Here is a 13,086-nt window from a genome sequence, read left to right as displayed (position 1 = left end):
GAATGGTGATTGTGGAAATGAGGGAATGGTGGAAATTGATTATAATTGTGACGTGAATACCCCTTGATGTGTTGAAAAGCCTATAAGGCGAAATGAAATGAAAAGAGCTTTGATGCGATATGAGAAAGAAATAAAATGAAAAGAGCTTTGATGCGATATGAAAAAGATGCGATATAAAAGAGCTATGATGCGAATTGAAAGAGCTATGATGCGAAATGAAATTGATGAGCCGGCTGTCAAGGGGATTCACTTGAATTTATATAACGGTGAGAATGAGTTGATGGGAAAAACACAATATCACCTTCTGGTAAGCAAACTAGGAAAACAATGGAGTTTGGTTGATTGTCTTATTATGAGATAGTCATGTGGTATAATAAAGCTGATTATGTTGGAATTAAATTGATTGTAATCCATGCGTATTGCTTGTTTATCTTTTTTGGGCTGTGTTTGATATACATATATAGATAGGGCTGGTTATTTACTTGCTGAGTGGCAGGTTCATCCCCCTGCTGATATTTTCTTTGAGGAGTAGACTTTGAGGTGTCTGACTGTTGAAAAATAGGTCTATGCGCTATACTCAGGCAGGTCGGGCCAGTATGCTGTTTTCTCCTCTTTGCGTTAGAGTACAAATCACATTTTGTTGTATAGAGATAACGTAAGCGTGGAGATTACTTATGATGGACTACTTGTGGTGTTTGATGTGCATATATGATATTGTAGGTTGATTACGTTTGTTATGACGTTGGGGTTACGTATACATATGGATTAAATTATTTTGTGTATTTATATTTATAAACACAGGGATTACTATAAGTATGACGTCTAATGTAAATATAGCTCTTGTAGCGAAGGGGGTGCTACATGTCATACCTAGCACCACATTTTTGTAACTTAGCAATTAATGCGGTTATAGCTCTTTTTCCATGTAATTATGTTGAAAACCATCAATGTAACAGCTTATGTTTACTCTAGTCTTCAAGTGTTATGAAAATTCACGGCGTGTACACACCTCCTATTTTCATCTCTCTCGCTCCTATATATAGATATATATATAAATGTGGTAAACATTTTTTTATCTCGTATCACTTGGTATTACCTTCTTCTCCTGCTAGAAGTCACATTCAGGTAAAAAATCATAAGTTAAATTATTAATTTTTAAATTTTATATAATAAAAAGGTAAAAATGCAAAGAGGAAGCCATTCTAGAGAGAAAATAATCTTCTCTATTTTCTGAAAAAAAATGTTCATCCTCCACATGAAGGTGTTCAAGGAGATTAAATATACGATGGGCGTAACCGCCCCAACTAATCTAACAAACTTTGTTGCATAAAAGACAAAAAAAAAAAAAAAACAATTAGAGAGTATCTATCCTGTATCTAAGATAACCATAGCTATGATATTTGCGACCTGGCAAGTGACCTCAGTATCAACGACCTCGTGACGTGCAATTGGAAACATGACCTCAGGATGCGTGAGCTCGTGTGCGATCTCACGATGACCAGTCTGGACTGCAACCTCAATATATGTGACCTGGTGTTCGACCTGATGATGATGAGGCTGGGAGGTCGAACTCTCAAAAGCCCCCCCACAAGTTAGACTTGGCTGGAACGAGAACAGGGGCCAACTTGAAAAGCATGGTGGTGAAGGTAGAAATGGGCAGGATCTTAGTAAATAAATCAGCAAACTACAACGAGCTTCTTACAAACGAAGGTGAAATGAAGCCCTCTTTGTGTATCGCGAATTAAATGACAGTCCAGTTCGATGTGCTTAGTTCGCTCGTAGAATACAGGATTAGCCAAAATGTATAGAGTCGCCTTGTTATCACAGAAAATATCGACGGGCAAAGGGGCGGTAATGCCAAGATCAGCAAGGATGTACGTGAGCCACTTCAGTTTCCAATATACCAAAGCTGGTCCAAAGAATATACAAAAACTAGTGAGCGAGCGCCTGGAGTCTGGGCATGAGGCCCAATCCGCGTCGCAGTAAGCCGCCAATACCAAAGAGTTATGAAAAGGGAAGAATAGTCCTTTTGGTGGACACCTTTTGAGGTTGCGAACTACATGAAGAGCGGCACGCTAGTGAGTCACAGGGATATGTGAGAAATTGGTTGAGCTGTTGGACATAATATTAGATGTCCGAGCGAGTAAAACCTAGATACAGTAGGCGTCCCACAAGGCGTCGATATGAATCAGGGTTAGGAAGCCGTTCATCAATTGGTGGAATGCAGCTTCAAGCCCTGAGGAAGAGGTGTGGAGGTTAGCTTAGCCTGATTGAGACGTGTATCGCGGATAATATCCATAACATACTTGGTCTGTGATTTGTGAAATGCACAGACCATCCGTCCCAACTAATCTAACAAACTTTGTTACATAAAAGACAGAAAAAGCAGTTAGCGAGTATTTATCCCGTATCTAAGATAATCACAATTGTGATATTCGCCACCTAACAAGCGACTTTAGAATCTGCGACCTCGTGACGTGCAGTGGGAAACATGACCTCAGGATGCGTGAACTCGTGTGCGACCTCACGATGATCGGTCTGGACTGCGACCTCAACATGTATGACATGGTGTTCTACCTCATGATGACGAGGCTGGGAGGTTTAACTCTCAATATTAATTAACTAGTATAATTATATTATTTAATTAGTATCTTTACTAAATGTAATTTATATTGATCAATGTACTATTTAACTTAAATATTTTGTGAAGTTGACTATTTATTTTAGTATCGAATTAAATATCACATTAAAAATAATATATATATATATATTAAAGACCAAAGACTCCTAAAATATTTATAGAAACCAACCAACCAACCAACCAACCATTCATCTCCAAGACTTAAGTTAGTTAATGGAGATTAATTTAATCCTAGATATGGATAAACGGAAAATCATAATCCTAGATACAAAAGGATAGTTGTCGTATCATTTACATTAATTCTTTAAATGTCAAAAATATGCTTCCATTGATAGAGCCTATCTACCTTCCCAACTCATATTGAATTAATTATTCAATCATATCCTTTAAGAAAATTAATTCCATGCAATTATTGCACTCACAATCTAAATCTACTCATTTTTGTTTATTTATCATTTTTGTAAGACAATGATAAGTTTTAATATATAAAAAAGAAATTAATTTTCTACTTTAATAAAATAAAATACTAATAAATTAGTTATCAGTTAACTTTTTTATTTGAAATACAAAGAAAACTAACAAAGATAATACGTTATTATTATATTGCGTTAGATTCTAGTGGATGTAGTTAGAAAGTGGAGAGCTAGCCGTGTCTGCACTTTCAGCATCGAGCTTGTTATTCTCAACTAGGATGTTGGGTGAAGGGGTACCGCTATAACAAATGTCAAATGTCACAAATGTTGATGTGGACATTCTCTTGGAATGTTCCAAATATTGCACAAGAAAATGTTGATGTGGGCCCCTTTTATATTTTATTTTAATAAATATATTGGGTTCTAATATATGTTTAATTACTGAAGAATGAGATTATTTCAACTTTCATACCCAAAATATACCCATTTTTTTTTTAATACCTCAAGTTTTTAAGTCATCAAACTTAATACCCAAAGTTTTTAGTTGTCATCCACTTGAGTACCCTCCGGCCTCCATTAAGTTGACTGTTAAAACTAACGGCCAACTCGATTTTGGAGGTATAATTAGGCTGGAAGTTGTTTATATAAAGGCATATTTGACTTTCAGTTTATTTAACACATAAAAAAATTCTGTTTTAATTCTTTTCAATTTCAATTTTATAATTTAAGACAATAATTTTTAAAAAAATACATATTTAATCCAATTTCTTTAAAAAAAAAAAGCAATTTTACTGAAAAAGCCCTTTTTGTCTTTTCATTGTCTTTTTTTTTTTTTTTCAAATGATAAGTACATAATTACATCAAATCTCAATTTTCAAAAGTTGGTTTTGTTTTTGAATAAGTATATGATTGGATCAATATCTCAATATTTAACCAAATACATCGATAAATACATTAATACAACGAAGAATATAATGGAACCAATTCCAATAAACTCACAAAAAATGATACAAATATACATAATTAATAAGATGGGACTAGAACTCATTGCCTCGAGCTCAATCATGGAATCTCTATCTTAACCATTAAGCTAAGACGGTATTCAATGCGAGGTGAACTTGTAGTACTCTTTAAAATATTAATAAGTGCTTCGTAAATTTTAGAGAAAAAGATTTTATTAACTCTAAAAATAAGAAGATATATAAACTTAATAATAAACATTTTAAAAAAACTAAAGAGTTGCTATACTTATATGTAAGATCTTAGTAAATTCTTTCAAACTAATTAAGTATAAAGCTTCCGTTTTAAATTCACCTGGGGAGTATATATCGCCGGTTGGAAGAAGAACCAACACCAATCCCACACAAATTCCTCAAGAACCGTCGAATGACTGGAATCTGCCGCGTGTAAACCTCAAATTCATCGTTTCCCTCCACAAACAACTTGCGGTACAGCCAATACAGGAGCTCACCTGCTGGCAGCCAAAGAAACAACACATACAGAAAAGGCCTAATGGAATCAGGAAAGAGAAGCGATGCCATGGATGCCATTGACAGGTCAACAAACCCCTCCATGCAATGCCGAAGAACACCAACACAGGCAGGCGAAAAACGAAAAGCCCAAGGCCGCAGCTGCACGCGGTAGGCTAAGTAGTACAAAAGAAAAGCGGAAACCGCAAGTCCCGTCGTCTTGGGGTGAGTTGCGAACGAATTTTCTTGATTGCCCTGATACTTCAGCTGGAGGAACGCCAATAGTACAGGAATGACCAAGGAAGAGCCCTGATGAAAAACATTGGTGTAGAGGAGGTGGAAGAGGTGGACAAGATGAGAGACCGTGGTGAAAACAGCTGGGTATGTACCCGGAAAAGAGTACATGGGAAAGGCCAAAAAAACGTCAAGTGTTGCAGTGAATGGAGTAGCATTGAACTGTGCATGGAATCGCGTATATGCGTTGCTTGCCATTACTAACAATTGAAGGCTTGGAGGAGAAAAAGATTTGGACAGGAACTGATTATCAGGAAGGAGATTGATTCTAACAATTGAAGGCTTGGAGGAGAAAAAGATTTGAACAGGAACTGATTATCAGGAAGGAGATTGATTCTAAAAGTTGAAGGCTTGGAGGAGAAAAAGATTTGAACAGGAACAGGAACAGGAACAGGAACTGATTTGAAGATGTGAAGTGACAGTAGGATGAATTCTTTAACATATCTATGGAGAGAGTACAATCGGGGCGGCATTGAAAAAGAATTGACCAAATACACCGTTACCTTTTTGCGACCACGTTGTAATGATTATCACTACATCGGGGCAGCATGGGAACAGACCTACGACCAAAATTTGTGTTCGCGTACAACCTTTATTTTTTTAGCAACATGATCAAATGAAATTATATATAATTATGCCCGATGTCATCTTGCCCTTCTAGAGTGGCCCTTCTAGATTCCACGATTTCCATTCAGGCTTCGTTGCGTTGTTTGCTTCTGAACTAAGAGAAAAGAGTGACACGATGTGGGAAAGAGTAAATTTTATACAAAATAATGTAGCATATTTGATGTTACACTATATTATATTATATATTTATATTTAATTGGTACCAATTTGATGAGTTTGACAAAATATTTGCTAAAAATTTACTCCTAAAAATTAAGATTAGTTGTATTTACCTTCGCTGAGCTTTGCAATTTTGACATATTTCTCAGGGTCTTAGAGTTTCACAATCCACATCTAATGTTTTAATTTGGGATAATTACATTCTCCTTCCTTGAAAATTGATGTAATTACATATAAATCCTCTATAGTTTGAAAATTATATAAAATATAAATCCCCAGGTAGTCAAAATTTATTAAATTTGCTAATATTAACAAAAAATAAAATCTATATTTACCTGATTGACATTGACTTATAGCAAATTAGGATTATAGTGTGTAATTTTTGTCTATGGGGAAGGGGAGAATCACATTTCGATTGTTGATGTTTGCATAAACATGTGAAATAGACACACGCATCCCCATTATCTATTCTCTCGTTAGAAGGCACATCTAGGCTAAATTATTAATTAGTTAGTATAATTATATTATTTAATTAGTATCTTTATTAAATATAATTTATATTAATCGATGTACTATATAACTGAAATTTTTTACAAATTTAACTATTGAAATTAATATCGAATTAAATATCTAATTTAAAATAATATATATATATATATATATATTTTAAAGACCAAAGATTCCTAAAATAATATTTATTGAAACCAACTAACCAACCATTCATGTCCAAGACTTAAGTTAATTAATGGAGAACGCACCTTAATTTAATCCTAGATATGCATAAATGGAAAATCATAATCCTATATACATATGAGTAGTTCTCATATCATTTACACTAAATTTTTTAAACAAATATGTCCTTTCATTGATAGAACTTATTTAACTTTCTCAACTCATATTGAATTAATTATTCAATCGTCCCTTAAGAAAATTAATTCCATGCAATTACTACACTCACAAATTAAATTTATTCATTTTTGTTAAATTATATTATTGATTAAATTAATATTTATTTTGCATGCAAATATAAATATCGCTACTATAAGATATGTTGTACAAAGTTTTTAATTTTTAATTATTAACAATTAATGCATTAAAAAAGTTATCAGTAACTTTTGTATGTGAGGTTGTATGGCAATGATCAATTTTAATATATAGAAATAAATTAATTTTCTACTTTAATAAAATAAAAATATTAATAAAATTATGCGCTCACGGTGTCTAGTAATAGTACAAAAGAAGAGAGGGAGAGGAGGGAAGTGGTTTGAGAGCGGCTTTTTTTTTTTTTCCATAAAAATTCAGTCATAATGTTCTGAAAATAGAGATACTTTTTACAATGTTCTGAAAATAGAGATACTTTCTGTTTGAGAACAGACGTGAAAAGTGAAAAAAAAATCGAAAATTGAAGTGTTTGATAAAACAATTTAGTACTTATAATGTTTCGAATAATTGGTGGGGAGCTGTTTATAATTTTTATATTAAATAAACTTAATTTAAACAGTTGCAAATAAAAAAAAATTCAACTTATTTTGAATAATACGCGTGATTAGTTGAGCAATAGGTTTGACTGATTCGATGAATAAAGCCATTCTTAATTTTTATTATTTTGAACTAAAAAATTGATGAGTGATCAAAGATATTGACTTAGGGTTACAGAATGGACAAGTTTTGGCAACACCATCTATATTGATGGGAAAACCCTAATTGTCTGAAAAAGATTAAATTGCCCCTGAAAAGTTCCAAATGTCTAGTGATCTTATTTAAATAATGCCATGGCTCCATATGCTCATGCTATCAATTCCAATTTTATTGTATGAGGTCTAGTGATCCTATTTAAAAAGTTAGCCTAGGGCGAATGATTCCAAGTTAATTATTTTTTTATTAATAATAAATACATAAATTATATAAATATAATTTAATTAAATAACTATAATAAAAATATACCGAGACGTGTTTTACCTTTGACAATCATATGACTTTTTGTTGTCTTTTTTGTTTTCAGAGGTAAGTAAATAATTACATCAAATCTCCATATTCATTGTTGCTTTTGTTTTTAAATAAGTATATGATTGGATCAATATCTCAATATTTAACCAAATATATCGATAAATACATCAAACAACGGAGAATATAATGGAACCAGCTTTAATAAACTCACAGAAAATGATACAAATACACATAATTAATCAAATTGGAGTCGAAACCATGTCATCAAGCTCAATCATGGAATCTTTACCATAACCATTAGACTAAAACAGTGTTCAAGTGTGAGGTGAACTTATAAACTCTTTAAAATATTACAAAGTGCTTTGTAAATTTTTTAGAAAAAAATTTTATTAACTCTAAAAATAAGATGATATATAAACTTAATAATAAACTTTTTAAGAAAACTAAAGACTTGCTATACTTACATGAAAGATTTTAGTAAATTCTTTCAAATTAATTAATTATAAGCTTCCGTTTGAGATTCACCTGGGGAGTGTATATAGCGGGTTCGAAGAAGAACCAACAGTAATCCCATACAAATTCCTGAAGAACCGTCGAATGACTCGAATCAGCCGTGTGTAAACCTCAAATTCATCGTTTCCCTCCACAAACAACTTGAGGTACAGCCAATACAGGTGCTCACCTGCTGGCAGCCAAAGAAACAACACATACAAAGGCCTAATGGAATCAGCAAAGAGAAGCGATGCCATGGATGCCATTGACAGGTCAACAAACCCCTCCATGCAATGCCGAAGAACACCAACACAGGCAGGCGAAAAACGACGAGCCCAATGCCGCAGCTGCACGCGGTAGGCTAAGTAGTGCAAAAGAAAATCGGAAACCGCAAGTCCTGTCTTCTTGGGGTGAGTTGAGAATGGAGTTTCTTGATTGCCCTGATACTTCAGCTGCAGGAACGCCAATAGTACAGGAATGACCAAAGAAAAGCCCTGATGAAAAACATTGGTGTAGAGGTGGTGGAAGAGGACGACAAGATGAGAGACCGTGGTGAAAACAGCTGGGTATGTACCCGGAAAAGAGTACATGGGAAAGGCCGAAAAAACGAATGGAGCAGCATTGAACTGTGCATGGAATCGCGTATATGCGTTGCTTGCCATTATTAACAATTGAAGTTGTGAAGGAGAAGAAGATTTTAACAGGAACTGATGATCGGTGCTGTTTGGAAGATTTAAAGTGACAGTAGGTTGAATTCTTTAACATATTTATGGAGAGAGAAAAACATGCGGAAAAAGAATGTCCAAAATTTGAATATTTGCATGGATGGATATGTTGGAGAAGGGATGGATGGGAACGTTGGCTTCTATACTTAAATGAGCGGGGTCGGTTCTGTTTTATGATAGGGCAAGTTTGCCACGCCCTTTTCCTACATTTCTTGCCAGAAAAACAAAGGCTAACTTCACAAACCAACCAACCATGTCCAAGACTTAAGTTAGTTAATGGAGATTAATTTTGTCCTAGATATGGATAAATGCCCATGCAAATATAAAATATAGCATTTTAAATTTTTTTATAAATTATAAACAACATGATATGACTGCAATTTATCTACCACTACTGGCAAGATGAAAGTTCAATTGACAATACAAATACATAGTGTTTGGATTTGTGGTTTGAATATTTTGTTTTGTGTTTTAGAGATAGATAGAGATAAATAAGTGTGTGTTGAAAATATCGCTACAGTAAAATATATTGTACAAAGTTTTTAATTTTTAACAGTTAATGCATTAAAAAAGTTATCAGTAGCTTTTGTATATGAGGTTGTGAGGCAATGATAAATTTTAATACGGGGTATAAAAGAAGATAGGGAGAGGAGGAAAGTGGGTTGCGAGGGTTTTTTTTTTTCTTTTCAAAAATCCAGTCATAGTGTTCAAAATAGAGATATGTTTTTTTATTTGGAATACAGAAGAAACTAACTAGGATAATATGTTATCATTATACTGCATTAGATTTTAGTAGTTTTCTTAATAGAAATTGGGTTAATTTTTTTATATTATATTGTCCTCAATAATAAAATTAAAATTAAAATTAAAATATTTGGTATGTTGACTAAAATGACAGCCAAATATGTCCTTATATAGACAATATCTCACCTAAGTTTTCATCCAAAATTGGATTGATCGTTTGTTTTAATAATCAACCTAATGAAGGATACTCAAATGGAAGAAAATTAAAAATTTTAAAATACCAAGTCTAATGACTTGAAAACCTGGGATACTAAAACTGAAAAAAAAAAAAAAAAGTATACTTTAAGTACAAAAAAATGAAATTATTCCTGCTGAAGAATAGATGTTTGTTATTTTTGTAACATATTACCCCAAAATAAAGGTGTCCTTATATAGTACATAGAAGAAAGAATTACAAAAAACAAAAAGAAATATTTAAGTGTTAAAATACAAAAATGTGTATAATTTGGATGGTAAATTTTTACGTAAAATCAATTTACACTCTTCTTATAATGAGAAAAGAGTATTTTACTCTCTAACATAAAAAAAAAATGTAAATACCTTCTAAATTTTGAAAAATGAAGAAAAAAACTGTTGACATGAAGGTAATTTACTTTATTTTTCAAAATAAAGGGGGTAATTTGAGGTAAATTATATTTAATCCATAAAATATCTTCCCTAGTTTAAAAATATGCTTGATAAAACTTGCATTATTTCAATGAAAACAATCTTAGAAAGTAAAAAAAAATAAAAATAAAAATAAAAATTGAAGTGTGAAGTTGAAAAGGGAATTCATAAATGAGATTAAGCTATATTTAAATTGATGAATTTAGTAGTACGAATTTCAAATTCTTAATAACAAATTTTTTAAATTTATCAGGATAATTTTTAATTTGAGAAATTCAAAATTTTTTAAGTCTAATTTGAATGATATTTTGTTAAACACTGATAAATTTTTTATTCTTTTAATATAAAGACATTTGAAATATTTTTTTTTTTCAAATCTTCCACTCAAATCTAAAACATTGATAACTTTAGGAAATATATAAAAGGAAATAATTTAGATATTCTATAGAGTTGAAATGTGAAAAATAAGCCCAAGTAAAAAAAGTCTTGAATAAATTACCCACTTAGTTCGTAAAATAAGTTTAAAAATTTTAAAAATAAGTAAAATTATAATTTATAGTCCACAAGAATATTTTGGTTAGTTCACAAAAAAAAAATGAATGGAAACCTAACGAATTGAACTAATTGTTAGATAATTGTTAAAATAAAAAAAAATGGATAAAAACTTGTACAACTTTAGTTTTTAGTTATGTTTGATTATAGGGTTGGGTCCTTCTTCGCCTGATATACGTAACTTTCCTATGCTAAGTAATGAATCACGTCTCAACCTACAGCGGCAGTTTACTTAATATTCAATCATGTTTTGAGCATTGAGTTAATTGTGATTTTGAGCAAACAAATATAAATTGAGTAAATAATAACACATTAATTTGTTGATTGAGCAAAGTTTCAGTGTGTTTTAGAAATCAGTTAAAGTAAGACAAACTAATTACTGTAAATATATCCACTGACCCACTTAAGAGCTGTTTGCAATAGTAGCAAAAATTAATAATACCCAGCCATATTTATACAGAAAATAATCTCAAATATAGAATAATAAGCAAGCAGAAGAATTCATCAAAGTAAAAATAACTGTAGATAAAGAGGGTGCCTTAACTATTACTCAAGCCAGATACCCGCAGTCTCAAGGGTTCGGGCAGGTGAAGGAAATAGCAAGGGTTTGGTCTAGGTTTGAATAGAAGAAAATTTAACAAATTAAAAAATTAAAACTGCTGAAAAGAACGAACATACCAGGGGACAGTAGCTCTGATACCACCATTGGGTATCAAACTTCAAGATCATACCCATGTAAAGAACCTACCAAAACTATTACAGAAATAAAAAATGAGTTTGAAACCCTTAAATTAAAAACCTTTACGGAATACTGACAAGTTATAGATCTGAACAAAAGAATACAGCAGTTAAAATATTACAAAGAACAAAAGAAGGCTCAAAAATCAGATCCAAAAAGGGAAACCCAAAAGGCCACTAAGATCAGCAACCCAAACACTCGGTTACTCGATCACCCTTAAGCCAATAAGGCTATTAGGAACAACAACTAAGGCAAGTTAACCGAGGCCACAAAAGCACAAGATCAACTACAAAGGTTATAACACAAGATCGAAGAGGGAAAAAATCAAAAGGCAGGGAACGAGAGGAAAAGAGGCGAGAGAGAGAATCAAGAGAATTAGGGTTTGACACAGAGAAATGAGGGGGTAAATAGATATATGATCAAACCAGGTAAAAACGGGTTAGGTGGATGGTTGGGCAAGGAAAGTGGATAACAACATTTGAATTATACAACTTTAAAAGGGACCAGCCTTTCAAGAGGGATGAACCGGGCCTTAGTAATTTGGGCCACCTAATTATTCTTACAAAGAATTTGTATGGAGAGTTGGGAGAGAAGAAGGGAATGATTCTTGCTAGAGGAGAGAGATGAGACAAAAATCTTATTCTTCAAAAATTAATTATATCAAAGACGAATTGTATAGTTATAAAAGTAATACACACTTAATGTATATAAACCTCTTATGGCCGAGTGGAGCTCCCCAAGAGACCAACTCGGCCTCAATCTCCTCCACCATGAGGAGTCTCAACTCCTCTTTATCATGTTTTCTTCAAAATCAGCTACGGCTCTATTTAAATTGCCTCGAACTTATTTTAATTTAACCATTAAATTAATTAAAGCTCAATAAATTTGCAATCGATAATTAAAATTGTCCTAATTATTTTAAAACCCGACAAAAACCCATTAGCTTAATTTAATCTAATTAAATAAACTAAAAAACCCAATTGTATTAATTAAATCACTCAATTAACTAATTAAATCGAATCAAATTAAATTAATTTAATTGTGCTAGCCCAAAAGCAATTAAGCCAACTCAAGATTAATTTTGTCTCTTTTTCCCCGAACTTTCATTTTGTCTCCTATTGTTTTTATTGACTAAAGGATTCGGTTGACTAGAAGTGATCCAAAGAGGGAAGGGTGAATCACTCTATAATAATGAAAGGTTTCAAAATTTAATTAATTACTGATCATTATAATATTTGAATTTATTATAATAAAAGGAGCCAGAAAGAGCCCTACGAATATAAGAATCTATAGATTACTGATTTTCATGACTTCAGATGTCTGGATAATCAATCATAACTTCAAAATTAATTAACATAATAATTTACCTTTGACAACCATATGACTTTTTATTGTCTTTTTTTCTTTTTTGAGTGGTAAGTACATAATTACATCAAATCTCAATTTTCACCATTGCTTTTGTTTTTTGAAGAAGTATATGATTATATCGATATCTCAATATTTAACCACATACATTGATAAATACATCAATACAATGGACTATATAATGGAACCGATTCCAATAAACTCATAAGAAATGATACAAATACACATAATTAATCATATGAGACTCGAACTC

This window comes from Sesamum indicum, linkage group LG3, assembly GCF_026168435.1.
Source record: "Sesamum indicum cultivar Baizhima isolate 11 linkage group LG3, ASM2616843v1, whole genome shotgun sequence".
Taxonomy (NCBI): Eukaryota; Viridiplantae; Streptophyta; class Magnoliopsida; order Lamiales; family Pedaliaceae; genus Sesamum; species Sesamum indicum.
This window is presented reverse-complemented; position numbering follows the sequence as displayed.